Source organism: Cupressus sempervirens, chromosome 11 (assembly GCF_028749045.1).
Source record: "Cupressus sempervirens isolate cs-2001-9-10 chromosome 11, ASM2874904v1, whole genome shotgun sequence".
NCBI lineage: Eukaryota > Viridiplantae > Streptophyta > Pinopsida > Cupressales > Cupressaceae > Cupressus > Cupressus sempervirens.
Genome location: NC_143128.1, coordinates 428,048,603 through 428,075,048, shown reverse-complemented (window position 1 = coordinate 428,075,048; position 26,446 = coordinate 428,048,603).

Below are 26,446 nucleotides of genomic sequence, written 5' to 3'. Positions count from 1 at the left end.
GTTCATCATTTCAAGAGTTTAGTGATATTTTTTCATGAAGTATAGTGTTTAAAGGGCTTTGATCCTCAAATTTTCTAACATGTCATTGAGCTTGAGTATAATGCTAAGATTTCAAGAAAAAATCAAAGACCCCTCAATCTTAAACTTGAGCTCCTTATGATCAAAGAGTCTAATAAACTTATTGAGAGTAGCATTATCTTTCCCATCAAGCTCTTGGATTTTGTAACCTTGTACCTATTAGGAAGAAAAGTAGAAAGATAAGACTACATGTTGACTTACATGACTTTAATTGAGCCTCATTGAAAGATTTCCATCCATTTTCTTCCATGCAATAAATATATCAAGTAGTTTTAGGTTTAAATATATTTTACTTTTTTGATGGCTATTTAAGTTATAATTAGATTTTGGTGAGGGAGGATGGCCACTACAAAATAACTTTTGATACCAAATGAGGTACCATGGCTGACAAAAACATTCTCTTTGATTTTTCCAATACTAAGGATACTTTTCAAAAGGCCATTTATATTACTATTCATGGTTTGATGTACACTATAGTATTGATTTATCTCTATGTTTTCTAAGAAAACTTAAAGTCATCTATCTAATTTGAGGTGGAGTTTTGAAAGATGTAGAAAATTTGGGACATATCTAAATTCCCAAAAGTATGTATTTGATATTCATGAAGGTAAGTTTCAAGGTTATGTGGTATCCAAGCATAGTATTACTATTAATCTTAAAAGAGAAAGTGTCATTTTTAGTCTTCCTTTAACAACATACAAGAAAAAATTATAAAATTTTAATGCTAGAATTAACTTTGCTAGGAGGTTTATGCCTAATATAATTATTTTTCATGTCTTATAATATCTATGTTGAGAAGGAATGAATTTTTCAATTGGGCTAAGGAAGAAAAATGAAGTTTTGAGACCAAGAGAATTATCAACACTTACACTTTTTTCTAAGGATTTTAGAATTTATTTTTATGGGAATATTGAAAGTATCTCTACTATGTTAGTACAACAAAATGAACATATCTTGGAGTAGCCACTATATTTCTCTAAAAAACTCAAGGACTATGAGTTAACGTATACTTTTGTTGAAAAGTATACTAGTGATTGTTAGATGTTTGAAAAAATATTAGATGTATGCTTTCAATTAATAAAATTAAGTTGTTGGCCCAACCAAGTGTGAAAATGGAGTATAATATAGAAATAAAGGTTACTAATTGGGTTAGGTGCAAATGTCTATGTGAACAACTACTTGTTGACTCAAAAATTAGTGAAGAGCATGAAAAAGAAGTTGTTTTAGTACTATAAGATCACTACAAAAAATCCTTATCAATAGCACCTACTATAGCACTAACTTATAGTGCATTTCCCCTCTTAAAACAAGCCTTAGGGTGGAAGAAAAATTAATCACCCAAGTGCCTCCAATATTTGGCACTGAGTTATGCACCATTATGTGCACCTTGTGTTGCATCAAATTTTGTGCCAAAAATTTTACTTTTTCTTTTTCTTTTGGTACGATGTCAAAAATAGATTTTTTTCTTCCAAATTAATGTTGCATTTTTCTTCCATTATGACATCTTTTCTTGTCTCCAAATTTTCTTCCATTTTAGAGTCCTTTGTTACTTCTAGTCTGAATTCCATGTTTTCTTCTTATATTTATTCCAAGTTTATTTACATTTTTCTTCTAGGTTTGCTTCTAATTTTGCTTCCATTTCTACTTCTTTGTTTGCTACCTAAATTGCCCCCTAGATAATACTATTTTTTTATTTTACGATTTCTTTTGGTTTGCTTTTAGTTTTTCTTATATTGTTGCTTCCATGTTGGCTTCTTGGAATACTTCTTATTTTTATTTCATTTATTAATTTAGTATATTTAATTTCAATTATTTTAGTCATATATTTAGTGTTCGAAATAAAAAATGGAAAAGTAAACTTTGAGGGGAGGTGGGGGGGTGAATTAGTACTTCAAAAATTTAACCATTAAACATTCACCACACATCCATCTCATAATTTATATGTAAACTAAAATAGCTAACTACACATGTTCACCCATAGCATGAAACAAATAACACATAACACAATAAGTTTGTTACTTAGAAACCCTCCAAAGAGAAGGTAGAAATAGGGTGGGGACGACACCCACAAACCTTTATTGTTGCAACTGCAAAGTGTGCAGCCAATTAAGGTTACAAGAAGTTTGACCATAAACTATGATCTACCCTATAAAAGGTCTACCCTATTAATAGCTTACAAAGACTATTAAATTTTTCCCTATTAAATGATTTAAATACCTTGCTAAAAGTGTGCCTTGTTAGAGGACTTAAACTTGCAATAAAACAAGCACTCAATTAAGAGATTTACACAAGCATGTTAGGACTACTCTATTAGGAGATTTTATCTACATCACTTGTTAAAATGATTCATCACCATGATCCTTCAGTTAGAACTCTATTGCTAGATGTCAAATCTTCTCTTTCCTAGTGTGTACTTGATCCTTCTGATCAGATATGTCTCCTCTATTCTCTCTTTGCTTTTCTCTATTCTCCTCTAATTGATTCTTCAATTCCTAACATTATCAAAACCTTCATAGCCACCATGAATGTTGTCTACACTTAGAATTTTATTGTCTTGCATCTCCTTCTCTTCCTTCATGCAATACAAACTATTTATGGTTTGTCTCCTTAAGTAAACACAAGTTGGATAGGGTTAGGTTAGAATCAATGACTATAGTTGATCCATTTTTCCATTTAGAACATCCCTCAATTTGATTGGTTACATGTACTACATAAGGATTTGTAATATACACTTGTATACATCTTCTAGAATCATAAAACAATCATTTAGTTAACCCAAAAATAGTTTACATAGAAGTTTGTGCCATTATAAATAACTATGTCCAAAATTGTCCACTGGACAATTGAAGTCTCTGATGCTTGACATTCACTATATCCTCAATGTTGTAACTCACCTTCTGAATGATTCAACATACTATGTTTACTCAGCTCATAAGTGACTTAGCACTATCTGCTTGGCACAAATTAGTGCTCGACATTGACTATGTATATTATTTGACATGTATTGTCTGGCAACTTATGCTCAACATTCTTTGATCACTTAGCTCACATTGATTTCTTGGCTTGCTTTGATCACTCATCTTGCAATGTAATTATGTTGAAAAATGACTAAGTATTTTGTCACTACCTTGTTAAAACCAATCTAAGATTAACAATATCCCCCTTTGAAATGAGTAGAAAAAACATGTTTTCATGCATATACAATCTGTATTATGAGATTAACTCAGACAATATATATCTATGACTCTATTCTCATACAACATTTCAAAACTTCAAAAAAAATTAAAATGGATGACTAACAGTCATACCTCATTCCTCCATTACTCCATTACCCCCTCTAAGTAAATGTATAGTTTCTTTATTTGAATCTGATACTCCTATTGAGTATATTTTTTGTACCCTATTTCTACATTATACTCCCCTTATAATCATTATCCCCCTTGTTTGACATTTATGTCATGGGTGGTACATTGATAGTGTGTTTATTCAAAAATGATTCATGAATCTCCATTATGATTTTCAATACTACATCCCAATTGTTGTACACTACCTCTAGAGATTGATAATGGATGTCTAGCTCGACAATAATGTTAACTAGGCCATCATGAGTGGAAATGTGAGAATCTTTCTTCGTCAATGTTTTAGCATAGGCTAGTTTCTTGTGTAATACTTCCATGTGTGGGGTCAACATGGAATAGATACTAATCTTGTGCTTGTAGTGCAACTAGCTTACCTTGAGTAGAAAGTAGTCTCCAAAAATGAGTCTAGCTTTGACTTCCATGTGTGGGGTCAACATGGAATGGATACTAATCTTGTGCGTGTAGTGCAACTAGCTTACCTTGAGTAGAAAGTAGTCTCCAAAAATGAGTCTAGCTTTGACTTCCATGTGTGGGGTCAACATGGAATGGATACTAATCTTGTGCTTGTAGTGCAACTAGCTTACCTTGAGTAGAAAGTAGTCTCTAAAAATGAGTCTAGCTTTGATTAGGAGATAGTTTCAATGTTGTACCCATATTCTATAGATCTCCTTGTAGTTGGTCAATAGCCCTTTGTACTTCTTGTGTGAGTAAATTCACACCACAAAGCATTGTTTATAGAGAAAAGATATTCTTGCACACCTTTTTCAAATCCTCCATTTTGGTTGCTAAGTCAACCTATCTTAGTGCAATAGCACTAGATATCTTTTCAAGTACCTTAGTGTGAAACTTCTTTTTAGACTATTCTAGAAGTTTAGCATTGTAATCTAGGTCTTCATTACTAATTTTGTCAACTATGTTGACTAATTTCTCAATGATTGGGTTATCTGTATTTGTAGCTGGAAGAATGAAAGCATCAAGAAATATATATTTGATGTCATGAAGCATTTGCTTCTACTTATACTCCCTTCTTAGCAACTCTTATTTTTTTTCCTATGTAAAGCTTCTTGTATTGTAGAATGCTCATCTACTCAATGGTGATTGTGTTAAGACCAAACTTGGGTAGTTCAATCACCTCATCTAGGCTTACATCTCCATAAGATATTTCTTCTAAGCTCCTTGATGTTTCTACACTAGGCCTTAATATCTATAATGGTGTGGCATGAGTTCAGCCTCTGAAGAACTTGACTACTAGTAGGAGTCATAGAAACTAATAAGGTAACTAGAGTTTGGATATCAATTTGTTCCTTTGGAGCTATAGTCACCTTCAATACTTTAGACCTATCAACTTATCTCACTTCCTGTTGATCTTCACCTTGAATTTGTGGTATAGGATTGGATTCCTGAACTAGTTTGAATTCTATTCCATCTTTCTCAATTGTAACTAATGCTTTCTTAGTTGAAATGAGTGGCAATAGAGACAATATTATTAGCTTTGGTCTTTTGTCTTTGTATATGTAGGGGACACACTTGATGTGTCAATTTGTTTCTCCCCTACTGCTACCACTTTTGCCTTTTCAATTTCATATGTTCTCACCAATATAGGATTTGTGCATAACTATGTTGCCATGGTGGAATCCTTTAGTATCTTCTTTAGATCACCATCAGTCAAAGGATTGATGTTCTAAGAAGAATTGTTAGGAACGTCCTTGATTTTTATTGAGTCCTATTGACTCCCTTAGTCTACATGTGGAGGACTATTGCTGAGCACTTGTACATCTTGTACATTATGTTCATCTTGCTTCTCTTCTTTAGTTGTAGCATCTTCTATTGTTGCTTCCTTAGTGCCTCCCACACTACCATCCTTTGCTAATACCTCTTGTGCTTGTTCAATTTTCTCTTTCTCACATTTCTCTTTTATTGAAGGAGTAGGTAACCCATAAATAGTTCTCCAAATATCCGTGCTTTTGGTTACCACATCCTCAATCTTCTTATTTAGTATATGGAAATCTCTATATTTGGCAAAAAAAATTGTTTTGTTCTTTTCCATATCTTTGGTAATCATCCTCTTATCCAATTCTGGTATTACTTGGGCTAAAGTGGATTCCTTAATTTGTCTCTTTGTAAATTGTATTGTCATTTCTTATAAACTCGGTCATATAGACTCTTAGGTAGTGAGTTGGAAATCTCAATAGGAGTTTATTTGAATGTATCCATCATCACAAATATGGCTTCCTCAACAGTATTTTGTTCAACTTTTCCTAACTTATCAAAATCTATGTTTGCAAAACTAGATAAATCTACATTTAATTTTATATTGTAACATAAATTATCTAAGTTAGAGGAGGGATTGTGGTTTACCATCTTGAATTGACTTATTTTATCAGATTCTATTTTCTCCTCATCTAACTTGGCCACTGAAGTGTACTTTCTCCTTGCATATGTCTTCTTGGCTAGTTGGCTTAGCTCTGCTGAAGAAATAGTCCTCTTTCATTTAGGTTTCTCAGAAATCTTAACTTGCTTAGTGGCTGCCCTTTTGCTAGACCTGGTAATAGGTACTGTTGGCTTCTATTGTGAAAGTTTCACAAGCTTCTTCTTGGGTTTCTCCACTTTAGGCTCCTTAGCCTTTCTTTTCTTCTCAATAGGCTTGGGTTCTTTCTCTACTTCTTCCTTGGAACCTACTTCATGAACTTCCTCATCTTCTCCTTGTCCTTGAGTGAGTACCAAATGGGCTTGGACTTGCTCATCCTCTTCTTCATCTTCATCTTCTTCTTCTTCTCCCCCTTTTCCAATTCTATCATTTAGCTTCTTCACAAGTTTATTCTTCTTCCTTACCAAATAAGTTGTCTTCAAATCAATAGTAATTTTGGACTTGGCTTCCTCATAGTTCCCAAATGAGGTGGTACTTTTATCTATTTCTTCCACTAGTAGAGTTGTAATAGCTACAAATGCCTCATCTACATTGATCTCATATGACAAGGGCTTAAGTCATCTGACCCTAGGAATAGATTCCCTACACATATGTATAATCAACATCAATTAAGAAGAAAACATCATTATAATGTTTCTCCACTTGTGAAACTAGAATCCTTAGTCTCTGTTTCATGGATTTCTTAAAACCTCAAAATAACTAGTCATCATTAACTCAAAGTTATCTCCAAGTTTCTCTATGAATTATGCAATCCAAATTGTAATAGACCTATTGGTCTTCCAAGAAACTTTTCCAAATGTAGGAAAAGTGTTCTACACATAGAAGAATATACAAATTAGTAAAGAGCCAATTTTGCATGATGCATTCCTAGTTTTCCTTATGGCCTCCAAGTTTTTAGATAGTTGCTAAATTTGGAAATTGACAAGGTCATAAGTGTGGTCTCTCTTCACCATTTTGTATCCCAAATCTACTGCCATGCAAGACATGCTATTTGGTCTACTAGATTGAAAGAACATGTGAACTATCACTCTCATTGCAAAGGCAATTAGGGGGTCTAAGATAGAATCTATAGACATTGCCCTCTTGTTCCAAACTACACTTCTGTTCTTCTCAATTATCTCTTTTGAATCACTTCGCATTCTCTTAAATCTATCTAGGGTAGGATACCCTATCACTCGGTTGATGATCCTTTTAGTGATCTTCATTGGTCTATTTCCCAACCATATGAAGTCATCATGTATTCTACTAAGTACAACATTGATCCATCGAGTCTTGAATATATTAGGCAAATCTAGGGCATGGGTTAACCCTTTCCTCTCTACAATTTTTGTTCTTCCCTTAAGACTACATCATCACAAAGTTGACTATACAACTCCCTTATCTCTATGTCTCCTATACTTCTACATGCATAACAACACTTGACATCCTAAATCATTAAGACTTTCAATGGTATTATTGATATCACACCAGATGGGTCTCCCTTATAAGCTATCTCAGGTATTGCTTGAAATGGTGGTTGTTTTACATCATTACTAATTAATTGCATATTAAATTCCATCCTAACACTTGTAGAAGGGCTAGCTGTCATATTTGATACTTAGGGTTCACAAAAATTCAAAAAGTAAAACTTGGCACCAATAAAATACCTTTCTAATCTAATGAATATGTTGAGTTGCAATTGAATTCAGTTTACAAATGCATGAATCTCTTATTACAATTCTCCTTTGTGGTCTTTGTGCTCTCTTTGATCATTGGTGAATGCAAATGAGCCAAAAAATGACTATATAACCCTTAAAATTGTGCAATAAAGGCTTAATGCTTACACAACTATAAGCTCGATCAACATAGGGTTTCCAACTCACTCAACTTACACATGATTTCCACTATGCTTGGTTCACATTAGCAAACTTGGCGAATACTATCATACCTTCATAACTCGGTAACAACTAAAATTTCATTCATGCTTAGTAGTAACTGTGAAACCTTTCATGCTTAGCAACAACATGAAAACTAACAAAACTATAGATACCTTCCAAGTTCTAACCAATACATTGTATCTCAATTCATGCATATATTATCTTTTTAGAACTTACATTCTTAGAACTGATGTATAATCTAACTTTGAAATATTATTTCCACACATACCTTTTAATTGCCCAGTTGGAGGTGATGTGATCACTTGATCCATTGGATGAACTAACCTCATCAGAACTTGATGTGCTATAATCTTCCCTCTTTTTCTATTTCTTGTTCATCTGCACTTTGACCTTTACAAAATTGACCTTCTTGTTGAAATATTCAAATGGGAAGAGTACTTCTAAGAGGGGGGGAGGGGTGTAAATCATAAGTACCACACCTTAATATTTTCAAAACCTTTAAAACAAATAACTGAAAGTAGACTACATGCATGTAAACATATTAAATAAACATAAAGTAAACACATGCATCAACACACATAACACCAAAATTTTGGTAACCTGGAAACCCTTTAGGAATAAGAAGGTAAAACTAGGGTGGGGATGATACCCACAAAATCATTACAATAATAAATGTTTGACCACTTCTGATGGTCTACCCTATTAAAAGCTTTACACTGTGTCAATAGTGACCTAGTTAAATCATTTAAAACACTTTACATGAAGTGTCACCATGTTAAAGGATGTAGTCACCTCTTCAAAGGATCTACAAAATAGCTATTAAGCTAACCTATCAACATAGGATTTACCACTATCTAATACAATTGCTGGAAAGTATTAGAAATTTTTGACCTAATTGCTTACAATCTTCAATTGATGAATTCGGGCACTTGATCTATTCATTCTGATCTAATCCTTGCTTGATCTAATATCTATTTGTATCCCTTGCTTTGTTCTGATCAACTAGATACGTAATTGTTGTTCAATTCACTAAGTCTTTGATGCCCCTATTGTTTGCCCTGTTCTACATTTTTTGCTATCTGCTTAGCAACTTCCTTAACTCCTATTCAACAACATAAAATTGTGGGGTCTAAGCCTTCTTATAAAGGCTTTGTAGACTTAGGATTAGTTAGGTATAGATCTATGATCCATATTGAATCTTTAATTCCTGCTCATTCCTTGCACTTTTCTCATTGGTTGCATGCCTTCTCCATTTTTCTTATTGGTTGCATGTTGATTGCATAGGAAATATAAAAGATTTATTCTTATCCTTATTATCCTTCGAAATCCTTCTATGTTAGCTCAAAAAATGGTTTACATCTGAGTTTGTGAAGCCAAAAACTCATATGTTGATTCTATGTAACTTGGTACATATTGGATTACTGGTGCTCTGCACATGTTTGATCCTGGTTTGCTCATCACCTATTACATTTTGTCTTGCTCGGCACATGTATAGTTCTAGCTCACTTAGCACATGAAGCGTTCTGACTTGCTTGGCATCAATTATGACTTGGCACTTGTATAATGCTTGGCACCTAAAGTCACTTGGCACCTATTGGAATTTTGGCTTAGCACATACTGTAGCTCAGCATATATAGTGTACTCAGCTTCTATATGAAAAGTGATTAAGTGTGTTGAACTCAATTGTCAAAATCGTTCTAAGACCAAAAATCTCCCCTTTTGACATGAGTGTCAAAAACACTTAACTAAAATATTATTGGTCTAGCCTTATGAGTACATTAATCATTGTGCTCTGCATATGTACAAAATTTCAAAATTTTGTTCAAAATGCCTTATAATTTCCCCTGAGTTGATTCTGCCTTGTCTATTCTTGTGACCAAAATTCTGTGTTGAATGTACCTGACATTCTTTGCCTTTGCCCTTTTTTGTAATCTGTACCTATGTGTTGAGTTATTCTATCTATTCTATACACTCTATCTACACTTGCAGGTTTTATTCATATCTCCCCAAAAACACTATTTCTCCTCCACACTATTTACACATTGAGTCTTAGTCTTATCTTCCCCTTCTTGGCTATCTACAATCTTTTCCCTTTTATTCTCCAAAAGAATGAATGAAAGAATGTAATTACTAGAATACTTAGTATTCTCCCCCTTAAACATTATATATATCTCCCCCTTTTTTATACTTATGTCAAAAGGTGCTAAGGAGTAATACCATATTTTGATAAAAATGTGTTGTTTACCTCCATTATCATCTTAAGAGTTGCATCTCAATTCTCCAAAGCAATTTCTAGTGACTTATGTTGGATGGCAATCTCCATAGAGAGATGTACAAGCCCATCAAGTGTAGAAAGATTAGGATCTTTCTTTAAAATAGTTTTAGCATAGACTTTCTCTTTATGGAGGACCTCTAGATGTGGGGTAATGGAGGACTGAATCTGCATCAATTTGGCCTTTATATTGACCTCTTCACTTGTGAGTGCAGCTAACTCTCTTTGAGTGTGAAGTGATTGGGCAAAATGCTTCTCACTTTGAGCTAGATCTCTTGGTAATTGCATGCTAGAAATCTTAACATTTGTCTCCAAGCTCAATATCCTTTGGCTTGTCTCTTGTGTGAAATTGGAAAAATCACATAGCTTTTTGTACAGTGAGAAAATGTTCTCAAGTACAGTTTTGACCTTTTAAATTTTCTTTCCCAATTCTACCTATGCAAGTGCTATTTCACTTGATATTCTCTCATTTACCTTTCCCTGAAACTTCATCTCAGACCACTCCATAAGTTTGATGTTGGTGTCTTGGTCTTTGCTTGTCACCTAATCAACTATATCTGATAATTGTTCTAGTATAGGCTTTGACTCATCTAGTGACTGCAAGCTAAAGGCATCCATAAAGATGTCCTTTATCTCAAGTAGTGCTTGCTTATGTTTATACTCTTTTCTGAGTATATCTTGTCTTCTCCTTCTATTTAATGCATCCTGCATTTCTGTAATCTGCTCAATTGTGATAGTCTTAGAGTCATAAAAAGGTATGACTATCTCTTCATCTAACTTAGGGTCTCCATAGTGAAGTACCCTGGTAACCTTTGTAGAACTCAAGCCTGGTGTGGAGATTTGCAAAGGTATGACTTTAGTGCTTGGCTTCTAAAGAGTTTTTATAAGAGTGCCTATTTTTGGTAGCTCTACCAATGTCTGAATAGTGGCTTTCTCCTCTTCCTTTGATGTATCCTACTTCTCCTCATCAGACTTCCCTTCTCCTATACTCGTCTTCTGAATGGTGTCACCTACTGCTATTTCCATTGTTGGAGATGGTGGTGGAAGCATTAAAATTTGAGTACTAGTAGCTATAATGATGAAAGGTGATTCTTGTGGTTTCACCTTGTCTCTTTTTGGTTCTACTACTACCTTTTATAACTCATCTACACTCACTAATATAGGATTTGTGCATAATTGTGCCTGTAAAGTTGATTGGTGAAAGATCTTTGAGAGATCCCCTATAATTAGGGGATTGATGTTTTGAACAGAATTGTCAAGAAAATCCTTGATTGTTATAGTGTTTGCAGGTGTGATGGTTACATGAGGAGGGCTAGGGGGTGTCATTTGTGTGTCTTGCACACTCTATTCCTCTTGCTACTACTACTCAGTCGTTGCCATGTCTTCTCCCTTTTGTTTTTCCTCCTCTCCTTTTTCTTTATCCTTCTCATCTTTCTTTTCTTCTTCTCTTTTCTATTCTTGTCCTTTTCTTGTTTCTTTATCCTCTTCCTCTTTCTTCTCTTCTTCTTGCTTCTCTTCCTCTCCTTTCTTCTCTTCTTCTCCTTTTGCTATTTTCTCCTCTTCTATCTTCTCTTCTATTTTCTTTTCCACTGCTTTGGCTTTCTTTTCTTTCTCACTAGCTTTAGCCTTATTTGCTTCTGCATTCTTGTCATCAGTCAATTTGTATATTGACTTCCACAATTGTGTGCACTTATTCACTACATCCTCAATTGTATTTTGTAAAATACTGAAGGCTCTATATTTTGGTGCAAATTTGTCACCATGTTTCTTAGTAGCCTTACTAATTACCTCTTCTCAGATCAAGCATCACTTGTGCTAGTTTTGATTCTTTGATCTCCTTCTCCATTTTGAGACACTAATGCCATTTGTTTTCAACTATCTCATATAACTCCCTAGGCATGGCATTGTCTAGCTCTAGAGGTGTGTTCTTAAATTGGCATATATAGATTCCTCTATTTTGTTTTGTTCTACTCTACTTAACTTGTTAAATTCAAGGCTTTTCAAATCAGTCAAATCTACATTCTTAATATTTTCACAAATTTTATCTATGGTAGATTTGGCAGGATGGATTACCACTCTGAATTGGCTAATATCCTCTGACCCTATTCTCTCCTCATCATCAAAATATGGCTATTCAATGCACTTTCTTCTTTTCTTTTGCACTTCACCAATCTGTTCAATGGCCTTTTTCTTCTCTTTTACTTGATCCTTGGCCTTTTGAGTAGAGGCTCTTGTGAATGCTCTTGTTACTGGTGCTAGCTTGGCTTGATTTGTTTCTATAGCCTTCTTTTTCTCTTTTGGCTAGGCTGGAGGTTGAGTTTTAGCCTTTCTCTTCTTTGACTCAGCTTGTGTAGGTGCTTCCTTAGCTTCTTCTTCCTTCGCACCTTCCTCCTTGTCTTCTCCTAAGCCTTGGCTTAACTCCATTTGGCCTTGCCCTTGTTCTTCTTCTTCACTTTCACCTTCTTCTTCTTCCTCCTCTTCAGTATCTACTACCCTTTCAATATCTGCACCAAATTTCTTCTTTATTTTCTTCACTAGTTTATCCTCCTTCTTTAGGGTGGAGGTTGTTTTTAGTTCCATATCTACCTTGGAACATACAACATCATATGTTCAAAAATGGGATGCCTCTTTATCAGTCTCTTATTCAAGCAATGATGTGATTGTTGTTGAGGCTTCATCCACATTAAGTTCATATCCTAATGGCCTTAGCCATCTCACCCTTGGAATTGTTGCTTGAATGTAAGTGTAGTCAATGTCCACTAGGAAGCATATGTGATCGATATGTTTTTCCACTAAGGAAACTGGTATTCTAATTCTTTGTTTCATTGATTTCTTAAAATCCTCAAAATAGCTTATCATTTGGGCTTCAAAGCTGTCACCCATCTGATCAATGTACTCATTGATTTGAGTGATTGTAGTTAGTTTGGATTCCAGTTCACCTTTCCTATTGATAGAAACTCTTCCATGACATAGAAAAATATGCAGACAAGAACTGAACCAAAACTTGCATTGAGCACCTTTTGACCTTCTTATTGCTCCTAGGTTCTCATTTATCTATTGAAGCATCAGTTCTTATAGATCATATGTTTGATCTTTCTTTACAAGCTTATAGGCTACATAGACAGCAATACATGGTACATTGTTTAATTTGCTAGATTGGTAAAATTTGTGAGATATCACTCTCACTACAAAATCTAGAAGAGGGTTTGTTACAATACGAATTGTCATACCCCTCTTATTCCACTTAGCCCCTATATTCCTTTCAATGACCTCTTTTGAATCACTTCTTAGTGTCTTAGGCCAATCTAGGGTTGGGAAACCCATAATCCTATGCACTATCTTCTTGGTAATCTTAACTAGTCTTGTTTCTAGTCACAGACAACCATTGTGTATCCCTACTTAAAAAAATTATTATCCACTCTATTTTAAAACCTGTAGAGTAAACTAGGGCATGGGTTAAACCCTTTTTCTTGACTATTTGAAATTTTTCCTTAAGTATTTTGTTATCACACAGCTTGTCATAGGCTTGAAAATTTTCAAGGTCTCCTACTGCTCCTATTTTGTAGTTGTAACACTTCCTTACATCCTTCACCATGACAACCTTGGGTGGAATCATGGACAATGCATTGGCAGGGTTGTTCTTGTAGGCTACCTTGGGAATGCGTCTAAACTCAAGTTGTTTTACTTCATTACTAATCAACTGGACCTCATGACTTTCCTTTCCCTTGGGGTTCTTAGAACTGGAAGCCATTATATCAAAATAGGGTTTCAATATATTAAAACTTTAACATTGTGTAGCTCGACACTTGATAAATACCTTAGATCGACAAAATTTATGTTGAATCATTGTTGAAATCAATGCAAATGACTTCAAGGTTTCTCTTTGATCACTTTTGCACTCTTCTCATCTTTGCTTTGTGTTTGAATGGCATAAAAATGATCAAAATTTGTCCTTATACCTTTCAAAACCCTAGCATTAAATGCTTAGTGCATATAGCTATAAACTCGACACTTGAAGGTTTCAACATGACTCAACTTTCATTGGATTTCGTTCACATGGCTTCCACTAGATTTCGACTTCACTTGGCTTCCATTGACATTTCTCAACTTGGCATCAACTATCAACTCAGTCACTACTATCAACTTAGCATGCATTGGAGCTTTACTACGCATTTTCAAATTTTGACTTGGCATCTTTGCTCATGTTGATTTCTTCTTTGCAGTACTTCTTTGTCTTGGGACTGATACATGATATAACTATGTATATCAATCCCATACACCTATTCATGCTTAGTTGGATGAGGTATGATCACTTGACCTCCTGGGTGAAGTGATGATCCCTTCATTTGATGTGTTGGCTCCATCCTTTCTCTTCCATGTCTTATTCATTTCTCCTCTAATTTTTTCAACATCTACTTTCTCTTTTCCTTTGTTAACTTCTAACTTGAGTGCCTTGGACCACGTTGGGCAATACTTGCTAATATGACCAATTTTCAAGCAACTAAAACATATGGTTTGGCTTAACCACCTATTGTATTTCCCTCTAAAATGTGTCCTTATGCAATTTTCAAGAATGTTCCCACACTCCTGATAGTAACGAAAAATCTTCCTGGTATTGTAATCCCAATTGTAGTGTTGTGCATGATTTTTTCTCCTTGCATACTAATTAGGTGTCCACATAGGCTTTGATCTGCACTCAAAATCTCTATGTCCATATTTCTTGTAATTGTAGCAATTGTAATCACCTAAAAATGGTCATCTAGACTATTAGCCCCCTTCTCAGCATTTTGGCTAAATTAATTTAATCATTTATCTAGACCAAATTGCTAATAATCAATTTATTTGATTATAACGTATAGTTTGACTATGCTATCCTAAGTTCATTATTTAATTAAAAGAACATGTCCCTTTTTAATTAAATAAAATAGCTCATTCTTCTAACCCATTTAAAGTGCACACATAAAGTCCTTTTTCTATTTTGCAATTAAAAGAAAAGGCTTTGTGACTTTTGTCTTATGTGACAAGTCAACTTATATTCTATTGGTTGACTTGTGTGTGCACATGGATCACTCATATTTTTGAATTCCATCGTTGATCATCCACCATCTTCATCTTGATCTCTACCGTCCATACATCTTTAATAGGGAGAGAGCTTTCCTCCTCAATCCATCCTCATTTTGAATATTGTTATGCTGCAAGTTTTCTAACAGATTTCTTTGGAGCTTTGTGGAAAACTTCTATTTCTTGTCTACATTCTCTCATCCATGGCATCATGGCATTCTAGCTTAGCTTTCATTTTTACATGTAGCTTGATAATGGTATTGTAACACTCTCATACATGTTTTAGCATAGCTTCACTTTGCATCTCAATCTAGCTTAATCTTCATTTGCATTGCATTCTTGAGGAACTCCTTGGGACATTTGCATTCTTGCATCTTGTCTTTGGAACCTCCCATTGCATGGTTTACTAGTAAGAAGAGTATCTCTAAGGCTCATTTGAGAGCCCTTGAACTTGAAATACACTCTTTTGCACTCTGTGGATAGGGAGCTCTAAGCCGGCATCCAAGCATTCCGAACTCATAAAATCGTTTGGATAGAAGGGTTTAGAGCGTGACACATTTCTAATGTACCTATGAGAAATACTCTATTGCTGATTGTTACAGCTATCTATTTCTTAGGAGCATTTGCTTGACCTTATCACTTGCTCTCGATCTATTCGCTTTGCTAGATGTTAGAATTCTTTTTGGATCCTAACATCATCTTCCTAATGTTCAGTACTACCGCTATCAGGCTGTGCATTCAAGACTTGCTATCTATTTTTGCATTTCGTTCTTCAAAATTAGATATCTATATCTATCACCACCTACTTGGCTTTCTATTTTCTTTGACATAATGTGTTCCCAGATCGATCACACATTAGTCAAAGAGGGGCAAATGTAATCACCTAAAAATGGTCATCTAGACTATTAGCCCCCTTTTCAACATTTTGACTAAATTAATTTAATCATTTACCTAGACCAAATTGCTAATAATCAATTTATTTGATCATAACCTATAGTTTGACTATGCTATCCTAAGCTCATTATTTGATTAAAAGAACATGTCCCCTTTTAATTAAATAAAACACCCCATTCTTCTAACCCACTTAAAGTGCACACATAAAGTCCTCTTTCTATTTTGCAATTAAAAGAAAAGGCTTTGTGACTTTTGTCTTATATACAAGTCAACTTATATTCTATTGGTTGACTTGTGTGTGCACATGGATCACTCCTCTTTTTGAATTCCACCGTTGATCATCCACCATCTTCATCTTGATCTCTACCATCCATACATCTTTAAAAGGGAGAGAGATTTCCCCCTCAAATCTATCTTCATTTTGAATATTGTTATGCTGCAGGTTTTCTAACAGATTTTTTTGGAGCTTTGTGGAGAACTTCTCTTTCTTGTCTACATTCTCTCATCCATGGCATTCTAGCTTAGCTTAGCTTTCATTTTTACATGTAGCTTAAATCATATAGTCTAATATTTGGATTGTAACACTCTCATCCATGCTTAGAATAGCTGCACTTTTCATATTCATTATAGTTTAATCTTTAGTTGCATTGCATTCTTGAGGAACTCTTTGAGACATTTGCATTCTTGCATCTTGTCTTTGGAACCTCCCATTGCATGGTTTACTAGCAAGAAGAGTATCTCTAAGGCTTATCTAAGAGCCTTTTTATCCTTGAAATATACTCTCTTGCACTCCGTGGATAGGGATCTCTAAGCCGGCATCCAAGCATTCCAAACTCATGGAATCGTTTGGATAGAATGGTTTAGAGTGTGACACAATTCGAGTGTACATTTTTGGCGCCCACCGTGGGGCTTGAATCAAGTTTCTAGCTCCATTTACTTTTATTTTTCATCTCTGATTTTTTACAGCAGCATATTGGATCTAATTAAGTGCTTTTGTAGAATTATCACTTTGATTTTAAGACCAACCCATAAGTAGATTGGTTTGAAGGCCAAAAATCTAGTTGGTTTAAAGATTTGATCATATTTTTTAAACCGGTTGGAGTTTGGTTCTGAAATTTTTTTTGCAAGTTTCTTATGTGTTGAAAATGTTTTATTCCGATTTTCAAAGCATTTTAACATGATTTTCGAAAGTTATGATATTTTCTTTTGTTTTCATAAAAAGTCATTTCTGGTCGCACATCAGCGTATTTTTTAGAAAAACTTACATTTCCAAAAAGTGTTTTCAATTCTAATGGGGGTTCTTTCTTTGTGTTTTGAATTTTTAGGTCATATTAAAGATCAAAAACTCAATTTGATAAATTTGGCCTGTTTTGACAAAATTAATCTCTACAGTGCAAATGAAGAAATTATTTTAAATTTCTTGCATTTTTGAAAAGCTCTCTAATTTTTAATAAGGGTCTCTTCTTTTAATTTTTATTTTTGGATATGAAATCATAGCAAACAAGTCCAATCTTGTTGACTAGGTCAAAATCAAAGAGTAAAAATGAGAGCATTTGTGATTAACTTGCACTTTCTTTGCATGTACTTGGTTGGAAGATAAATTGGATTTTTGAGGCAAATCACCACTTTTTATTGCAGATTTTTATGTTATTTCACACTAACTTTTGGTGCTAACAAGTTATGATTACAGGTTGCCATCCTTATGAAAAAAAATCAAAACATTGCATAAAAAGAACGCATGTCAAAGCTTCAAATGCACAAGGGCTACTAATGATTGTTTGTAGGGTTGCCCAATGCATAAAAATCCAATTTTTTTTGTTATTTACTTTTACATGTCTGGCATATACTAGTTGTTTATTTTTAGGCACATTAAAACTTACAATTGGAATCTTTTGGCGATAGGAGAGTATGCTCTTCACCTTTGTGGTGAATCAGAAATCTTGACTTACCATTTGGTTTCAAGAGTAAGAGGCAACTGAATCTTCCTAGCGTGTTTGGGAGAAAACAATTGGAATAGGAGAGTATGTTCTTCACCCTTGTGGTGAATCAGAATTCTTGACTTTCGAAAGTTGATCCACTCTTTGTGTAGTTAGAATCCTTTAGAGGGCCTGCTCTCGGACAACCTGAGAGGAACGACCCAAGTGGAGACAAGCAGATTACCCGGCTCTTCCAACCCACTATAACTCAAGGCTATTAAGGACACAAAACTTTGGTAGATGTAATTTTTATCTTCGCCTAGTGTGATCGCTTATGGGATTTCGACCATAGGGAGATCACTAAGCAAGAATGCTTAAGGTACTCTTGTGGTCGCGAGATCGGTTACTCATCGCAAGGTGAGGTGTCCTGTAATTGGGAGTAAGAGGAACACTATGAACGGAAGCCCTATCTAAACACCCTAAGTTAGTAACTACCTTTTTTAGCTACTCAACTTCTTGGTGCAAGGATCGATCCTAGTGGACTACCCGAATCACCCCAAGATTTTACACTCACCATCTGTGTTCCCTTGGTTATGCTTATGAAATTTCCATGACAAAGCCAATATCTCTTGTGGGAAACCACTTGGTGTGAGGCAAAGGAGCATCAAGCATGGGCCAAGTTGTTGAGTAATGAACCATGACATTTAGGTAGATATTTCTTGATGTGTTCTTGAATGTGCTAGACCTGTGAAAATCTTTGGAACATACACATGATGATAGTTATATGGCTTTCTTTTAAGACCTCACATATGCTTGTATCATGCAAGGTTGCTTTGTCCCTTGCTTGATTGTTTGAAGACTACTCCATGTGTCACTATCTTGCTTGGAAAGAAATTACTTTTGAAAATCAAACTTGCTATGCTATCAACTATTGTCAAACTTTGTCAACCAAGTCAAAACATCAAATGCAAAATTTTTCTTGTGTTGCTTCCTAAGGGGAGTCTCATCATTTGACTTTGATTTGCTATGTCTTTAGTTCTTGAACATGCTTAAAGTGAATTTTTGGTCTTATTGCTCTTGGTCTTTTTGTCTTCATGGTCTATGTTTGCTTGCTAGTTATCCTTTTGCTGAAATGGTTTCTTTGATTTCTTGACTACACTCTTGGGTTGGAGAGTTGTTCACTTGTCAGCCTACTTGCTCTATCTATTTGGCTATTTGAGCATCTTGCCTAGCTATTGAATTGAGTCATTCATGTCGTAAGTTTCTTGGACATATTGTTTGACAAGTTGCTTTAATCTCTCTCTACTATCTTGGCAAGTGAACACTCTACCTCCTATAGTTTCAACATCAAGTTATCTTCTAGACTATTTTATGCTTGCCTTTGCATCTAAAACTATGGGATCTAAACCTTGTGCTACCAAACTTCAACCGAATCTAGATGATCATGATATCCTCCATGTCACTAAAGAGTTTCAAGATCTATATGCACAATACAAAGAACTAGAAGAGACAAACGATCTTGCTTACCTTCATCTCTCTAAGCGCATGACAAAAATGAAATCTAAACTTGAGAAAAGGTTAGAGGAGAAGATTGCATCATTACATGAATCTTCCTTAAGGTCTTTACATGCATGTGAGTCACCTTCTTTGAGGTCATCCCCTTCTTCTAGGTCTACATGCTCTACTTCAAGACATCAAATATCTTCATCTTCTAGATCTAAAGACCTTTGTAGAGAACAAGCACTTGAGCCTATGCCAAAATTTCATGATGGACCTATCTTTGACGAAGATAATGATGAAGACATGAATGCATGCTATTCACTTGAGAAACAACAAGAAGATCCTAGACATATTTTTGAGAGGAATTTTACTCCCTTGGAACATTCTTATGATGACATTTTGCAAACACTTCTTGAAACTAAGCTCATCATCTTGCCTAAGTCTAGCTCTGATGGAAATACTTTCTTGGATGCTTATTGTGCTTATCATCAATCTAATGACCATGCTACTTTTGATTGTATAAAGCTGAAACATAAAATCCAAGATCTCATTGATGATGAGATTGTTGATCTTGGAACCTCTAATGATTCATGCGATGAGGATACTTTTCTTGAGCAAGATTACATTAATGAACCTATGTCTAGTAGTGGCTCCATTACATCTTCCACTTCTTCCAACACTCATGCATCTACCAACACTTCAAAGCTTTCCAACATGCCTCCATCAAATAAAGAATCTAATGCTTTCCACATTGACTACGTGTATCCTCAAGGGCTATCTCTAAAAGAAAATCAAGCTAACCTTCACTTGGCTGCAAACCTTTTCCATGCTACTAATCCTAAACATCCTCAACCTTCATGCACTACTATACCTAATCCAAGCACTACTCCATTCACTCTTCATTCTCCCTTGTCCTTAAAAGTGGCTCCATGTCAAGAGGACTCTCAAAAAGAAAAAGCTATAAATGTCAAGAAAGATCAAGATCAAGCACCCTTTCATCTCTTTCAAGATTTTCCCCCTCCATATCCTATATCTTGTCTACCTCCTAAGTATGATGAAGATACCACTTCCAATATCTCCCTTGAGCTTACTAAAAATTATGAGAAAAGTTCTCTTCATATGCTATCCAAGGCTACTTGTCAAGATCAAAGCATCCCCTCATGTTCTACTTCTCCACATCCACTTCAAAATCGTGCTCAAGCTTCAAGTACTCCTATTAAAAATGTTGTTCCTATCAAAGCTACTCATGAGTCTATTGATGGCTTTGACTATGTTACTCAATCTAAAGATGTTGATATCCCTTCCCACTATCCCTTCGCATCTTCTAAATCTATCATTGGTCCTTATCCATCTAAGCTAAAGCATTCAAACCTTCCATCCATATTGGGGCCTTATGTTCCTCCATCTCCTACATTCACTCCTAACTCATTCCCTAGCTCTCCCATAATACCTCAAGATCAACAAAGGCACTCATCCTTGATGACTTTTCACCCATCTATACATCTAAACCAGTCATATCATCCTTATTCATCCACAAATCCCAAGTCCTTTGGAAGTGAGAATAAACATAAGAATCTATTGAAAAAGAAAGATCACTATGTCCCATCTAATCGACATGTGAATGCTAGGAAGGAGAAAGCACAAAAGAGACTGCAAAGGTCTGCTATTAAAAAAGCTAAATCAAAGAAAATATGGGTTCCTAAACCCATTATTGAAGAAATGTGTTTTGAAGTATCCAAAGGAAAATCTAAAGCTATATGGATTCCCAAGTCTCTTTTAAAAGACTTGAATATTGAAAATACTTCAAAGTTGACATTCAAGCTTCCAAAGGCTTCCATTCCATCTTCTTCCAAAAATCTTTCTAAAAATATTCCAAAGCCTTCCACTCCACTTTTGTCCAAATCTCTTCTACCACTTCATACATCTAAATCTCAAGCTATTTCATCCATGATTCCTCCATCATTCCAATACCCTTCAAGGTGTGTGTCAATGTTGATCTTGTCCAACATTTCAACTACCCTCATGAAATCCTCTAAAGCTTACACTTACTTTCTATACATGAACTATTATCCTCCATATACTCTTCCTACTACCATTTCTCTTTCATCACCCTATCAACATCTTTGAGCATACCTTTCTATGGTCTTGGCTTATCATGACTTATCTTTTCTATAAGAGCATTATCTACATTCAAACAACTTCAACTCTTTCTAAAAATTCAAAAAAAATGAAAAAGAAAAAATGAAAAAAATGAAAAAAATGAAAATGTGCCTTGGTGAAAACCACTTCTTGTGGCACCTTGGCAGCAAAAGTAAAGAGAAATAAATTTATCCTATGGTGAAAACTACTTCTTGTGGCACCTTGGATAAGTACCATGATGAAAACTTGGCAAACAGGTGTCATGCGTAATTCTTCCATCATCCATCTATCCCCTCTTCTCTTTGATCTTGACAATGTTGAGCTATCTTTGCATATTGGCTATCTTATCCACCAAATTTTTTACTGTGCTCTCCTATTCACTCATAGCCTCTATCTTGAGCTTTATTCTTGTTACTCTATCCCATCGCTATCCTATCTAGTTGACCCCTTGGTGTTGATCATAATAAATGAAACATGGTTCTCATAGGTCTCTTGACATGGCTACTCTTTTCGACTACATGCTTCATGCTATCTCACTTGTTGGCTTCACTATTTATCCCACGTGCTATCTTGCTCATTTCTTCCATTGCTTATCCAAAATATACTTCATATGACTATTTCACCTCTTTCCCTAGCTTGGGTACTTTTGAGGAGTTAGTCCTTGAGGATCACTTTTACATGCTTCATACTCCTTTCTTATCCATCTCTACTTATCCACTGGCTTGTTTCTCCATCGTGTCCTATACCTTGGTAGACATTAGGAGAAAATGATGTAATCTTGCTCGAGAACTAGTAATCTCTTAAAACCTTCTAAAAAATCCAAAAGATCATATGTGATGCTGAAAAAATACTAAAAAATCAAAAAATGTCCTGAAAAAAAAGATCATCTTAGTGAAAACCTAGCAATAGGCACTTTGATGTATCACCAAAAAAAAAAAAAAAAAAATTTAAAATACAAAAAAAAAAAAAAAAAAAAATCTTAAAAAAATCTGTCAAGTGGTGAAAACCTGGAAACAGGCACTACTTGAAATCCTTGCACCTATGTCTATCAGTCTCAATCACCTACTTTGCTACACATTTCCTAGCTTGGAATTGTTTCTTGTCCTCATTTTGGGGGCACAACTGCTTAGCCTATTGAGATATTCTTGTGCATTAGGGTTTTTTTGACAACTCACAAAATAGTGTTTCTCAACACTACCCCCACCCACTTTGACATCAAGTGTTTTTCAAACACTTTACAAATAGTTTACCTATGGTCTCCGATGTCGCGATATTTCTCACTATCAGAATCAAGTCTAGAAGAAATGGCCAAGTGACTTAAACACGCACTTTAACACTTAAACGACTGAGCTATGCTGATCTTTATCTACTTTGTGTACTATCTATGATGATTTATTTGCCATGTGTTCCCTCCCTAATAGTCTTTCAAGGATTTCATTGACTAGAAGACTGGGGGCATGAGACATGTTTTCTTGATTTCTACTTGTGGGTATACTTTGTTTTTCTATAGTGTTGTAAGCATTTATGCTTGACCTATTCAACATTTTGACTTACAAATGTATCATCCTTTACTGTTTTGCAAGACTGCACTCAGGGTTTATCCTGGCGCTTATGCCTTGATATAGGTGTAATCTTGCTAAATTAAACTTAGGGAATCTAATCGCGTAGTTATCTTGACTTACATGTCTCTGATGCTTAGATTAGATTTCCACATACCTATATGATATCGATCATATTCATATCCTCATAGTTATACTAGTGATGGTTGTATGATCTCATGATGTCCCTAATAAATGCTCAATGATGAAATTAAGAGTCTAAATGTTATGCACTTCTTGCTAGTAAACCACTTTGCATATTAGCTTGCATTTTAGGTTTATTTTCTAGATTAGTCTTGCATTCTTGCATATGGGGAGGGCTCTCTCTTCATCTTTTCTGTAGACATATCAGCTAACTCCTTTCATATATTTCTTTACTTTCTTCTTGTTCATGTCTTTTCACCTTCTTAATCTTTCACTTCATCTCTTTTCTATTTTATCATCACATTATATAAAGTTTTGACCTCTTAAATAATTTCAACATCCTAGATTCATTTTTGGGATCGAAATCCAAATTCGAGTTCATCTTGATGGTCAAAATTGTCTTTTAAAATTCTACTTTATTCTGAGCAGTTAGCTGACTTTTTGAGGTCTAATCTCTGAATCATCACTGGGGCATCTTCATTTCTTCATGTCTTCATCATTTCCATTACTTTATATCTACTCAAATTCAACCTTTTCATGTCTAAAATCCTCTTTCTACTCAATTTGACCTAATTTTTATGCTATATCCTTCAAGGTCAACTCTAGTCAAACTGGGGCATTTTATCAATTTTTTTATAGTCATTCTTGGGTTCTAATCATCTATCTGTCATCTTGGACATTGCTATATTCTAATTTTCTCATGTCTAGCCAATTTTTGCATCCCCTTACCTCATTTCAATTTCGATCTCGAGGGGGCAAAAATACTCTATCACTGATTGCTACAACTATCTAGCTTAGGAGCATTTGTTTGATCTTCTCACTTGCTCTAACTCTATCTACTTTTCCAAGTGTTAACATTCTTCTTGAATTCTAACATTGTTCTCTTCCTAGTGTTCAGTACTACCACTATCAGGCTATGCATTCAGGACTTGTTATCTATTTCTGCATTTTATTCTTTGAAATTAGATATCTATATCTATCACTATCTACTTGGCTTCGATTTTCTTTGACATAATGTGTTCCCATATCGATCACACATTAGTCAAAGAGGGGCAAATGTAATCACCTAAAAATGGTCATCTAGACTATTAGCCCCCTTCTCAGCATTTTGGTTAAATTAATTTAATCATTTATCTAGACCAAATTGCTAATAATCAATTTATTTGATTATAACCTATAGTTTGACTATGCTATCCTAAGTTCATTATTTGATTAAAAGAACATGTCCCCTTTTAATTAAATAAAACATCCCATTCTTCTAACCCACTTAAAGTGCACACATAAAGTCCTTTTTCTATTTTGCAATTAAAAGAAAAGGCTTTGTGACTTTTGTCTTATGTGACAAGTCAACTTATATTCTATTGGTTGACTTGTGTGTGCACATAGATCACTCATATTTTCGAATTCCACTGTTGATCATCCACCATCTTCATATTGATCTCTACCGTCCATACATCTTTAAAAAGGAGAGAGTTTTCCCCCTCAATCCATCCTCATTTTGAATATTGTTATGTTGCAGGTTTTTTAACAGGTTTCTTTGGAGCTTTGTTAAAAACTTCTATTTCTTGTCTACATTCTCTCATCCATGGCATCATGGCATTCTAGCTTAGCTTAGCTTTCATTTTTACATGTAGCTTAATCTCACATAGCTTAATAATGGTATTGTAACACTCTCATACATGTTTTAGCATAGCTTCACTTTACATCTCATTTTAGCTTAATCTTCATTTGCATTGCATTCTTGAAGAACTCCTTGGGACATTTGCATTCTTGCATCTTGTCTTTGGAACCTCCCATTACATGGTTTACTAGCAAGAAGAGTATCTCTAAAGCTCATTTGAGAGCCCTTGAACTTGAAATACAGTCTTTTGCACTCTGTGGATAGGGAGCTCTAAGCCAGCATCCAAGCATTTCGAACTCATGAAATCATTTGGATAGAAGGGTTTAGAGCGTGACACATTTCTAGTGTACAGCAATGACCCTCAAATCTTGATGTTCTTATAGTCCTAGTCCTGCATTCATGTGCTTGATGTCCTTATTTTTTGCACTTGTGACAAAAGCTTGCATTTTTAAGCTTATCATGTTGATGAAAATCCTACATTAGAAGTATTTCCCTTTTTACCACAAAAATGACAAGTAGGTTTAGTGTTCTTACCTTTGTTACTCCTTTCTTCTACAGTCTTGGATGATTCTCCTTATTTAGTGCTGGTGTAACCAAGTCCTAAAGTATCATTACCGGCCCTTGGTGATTTCAGTAATTGCTCAAAGTACTTGATAGCCTCATTGGATTTGTTGAAGCTTTCTATTATCTCTTTCTCTCTCCTCAATTCATTCTTCAATTTTTCATTTTGCATTCTCAAGGTGGAGATCTCAATGTCTTTCATATTCAGCTCGTGATGTGCATTCATCATCTAGCTTAAGGTGTCAAGCTGCATGTTTGAGATTCTTTCAAACTCAATTGTCTTCTACTCTAGTCTATTGGTAAGATTTCTCTTGTCATTTTCTATCATAGCCTTGTCTTCAATGGCTTTTTTCTTTTGTTCAGTTACTTCACAAAGCATTATGGCTTATGATTCTTGTTCAAGATTGAATATTCTAATTTCTTCTACTTGGGCTCTGTTCTTCTCCATTAGTTTTGCTATTGCTTCATCAAATTCCTTAGAATCTCTATTGGAAAACACTTGTGTGGTGTCAATCTCCTTATAATGTGTGTCATTTTCAGCTATGGCTATATCCTTCCTTCTTTTCAAGGACTTTCTCAAATCCTCTTTGGCTTCCTCTAATCAATCACCTGATTATCTATGATCTTTCCAAGTTTGAAGACTTCCATCTTCAAATCTTTTCTTTAAGTTGTTAGGCTTTTCCTTATGAGAACCTTGCTCTAATACCAATTGTTGGAATATTCAAATGGGAAAATTACTTTTGAGAGAGGGGGTGAATCAGAAGTACCACACCTTAATCTTTTCAAAACCTTTAAAATAAATAACTGAAAGTAGATTGCATGCATGTAAACATATTAAATAAATATAAAGTGAACACATGCATCAACACACATAACACCAAAATTTTGGTAACCCAAAAACCCTCCAAGAATAAGAAGGTAAAACTAGGGTGGGGATGATACCCACAAAATCACTACAGCAATAAATGTTTGACCACTTCTGATGGTCTACCCTGTTA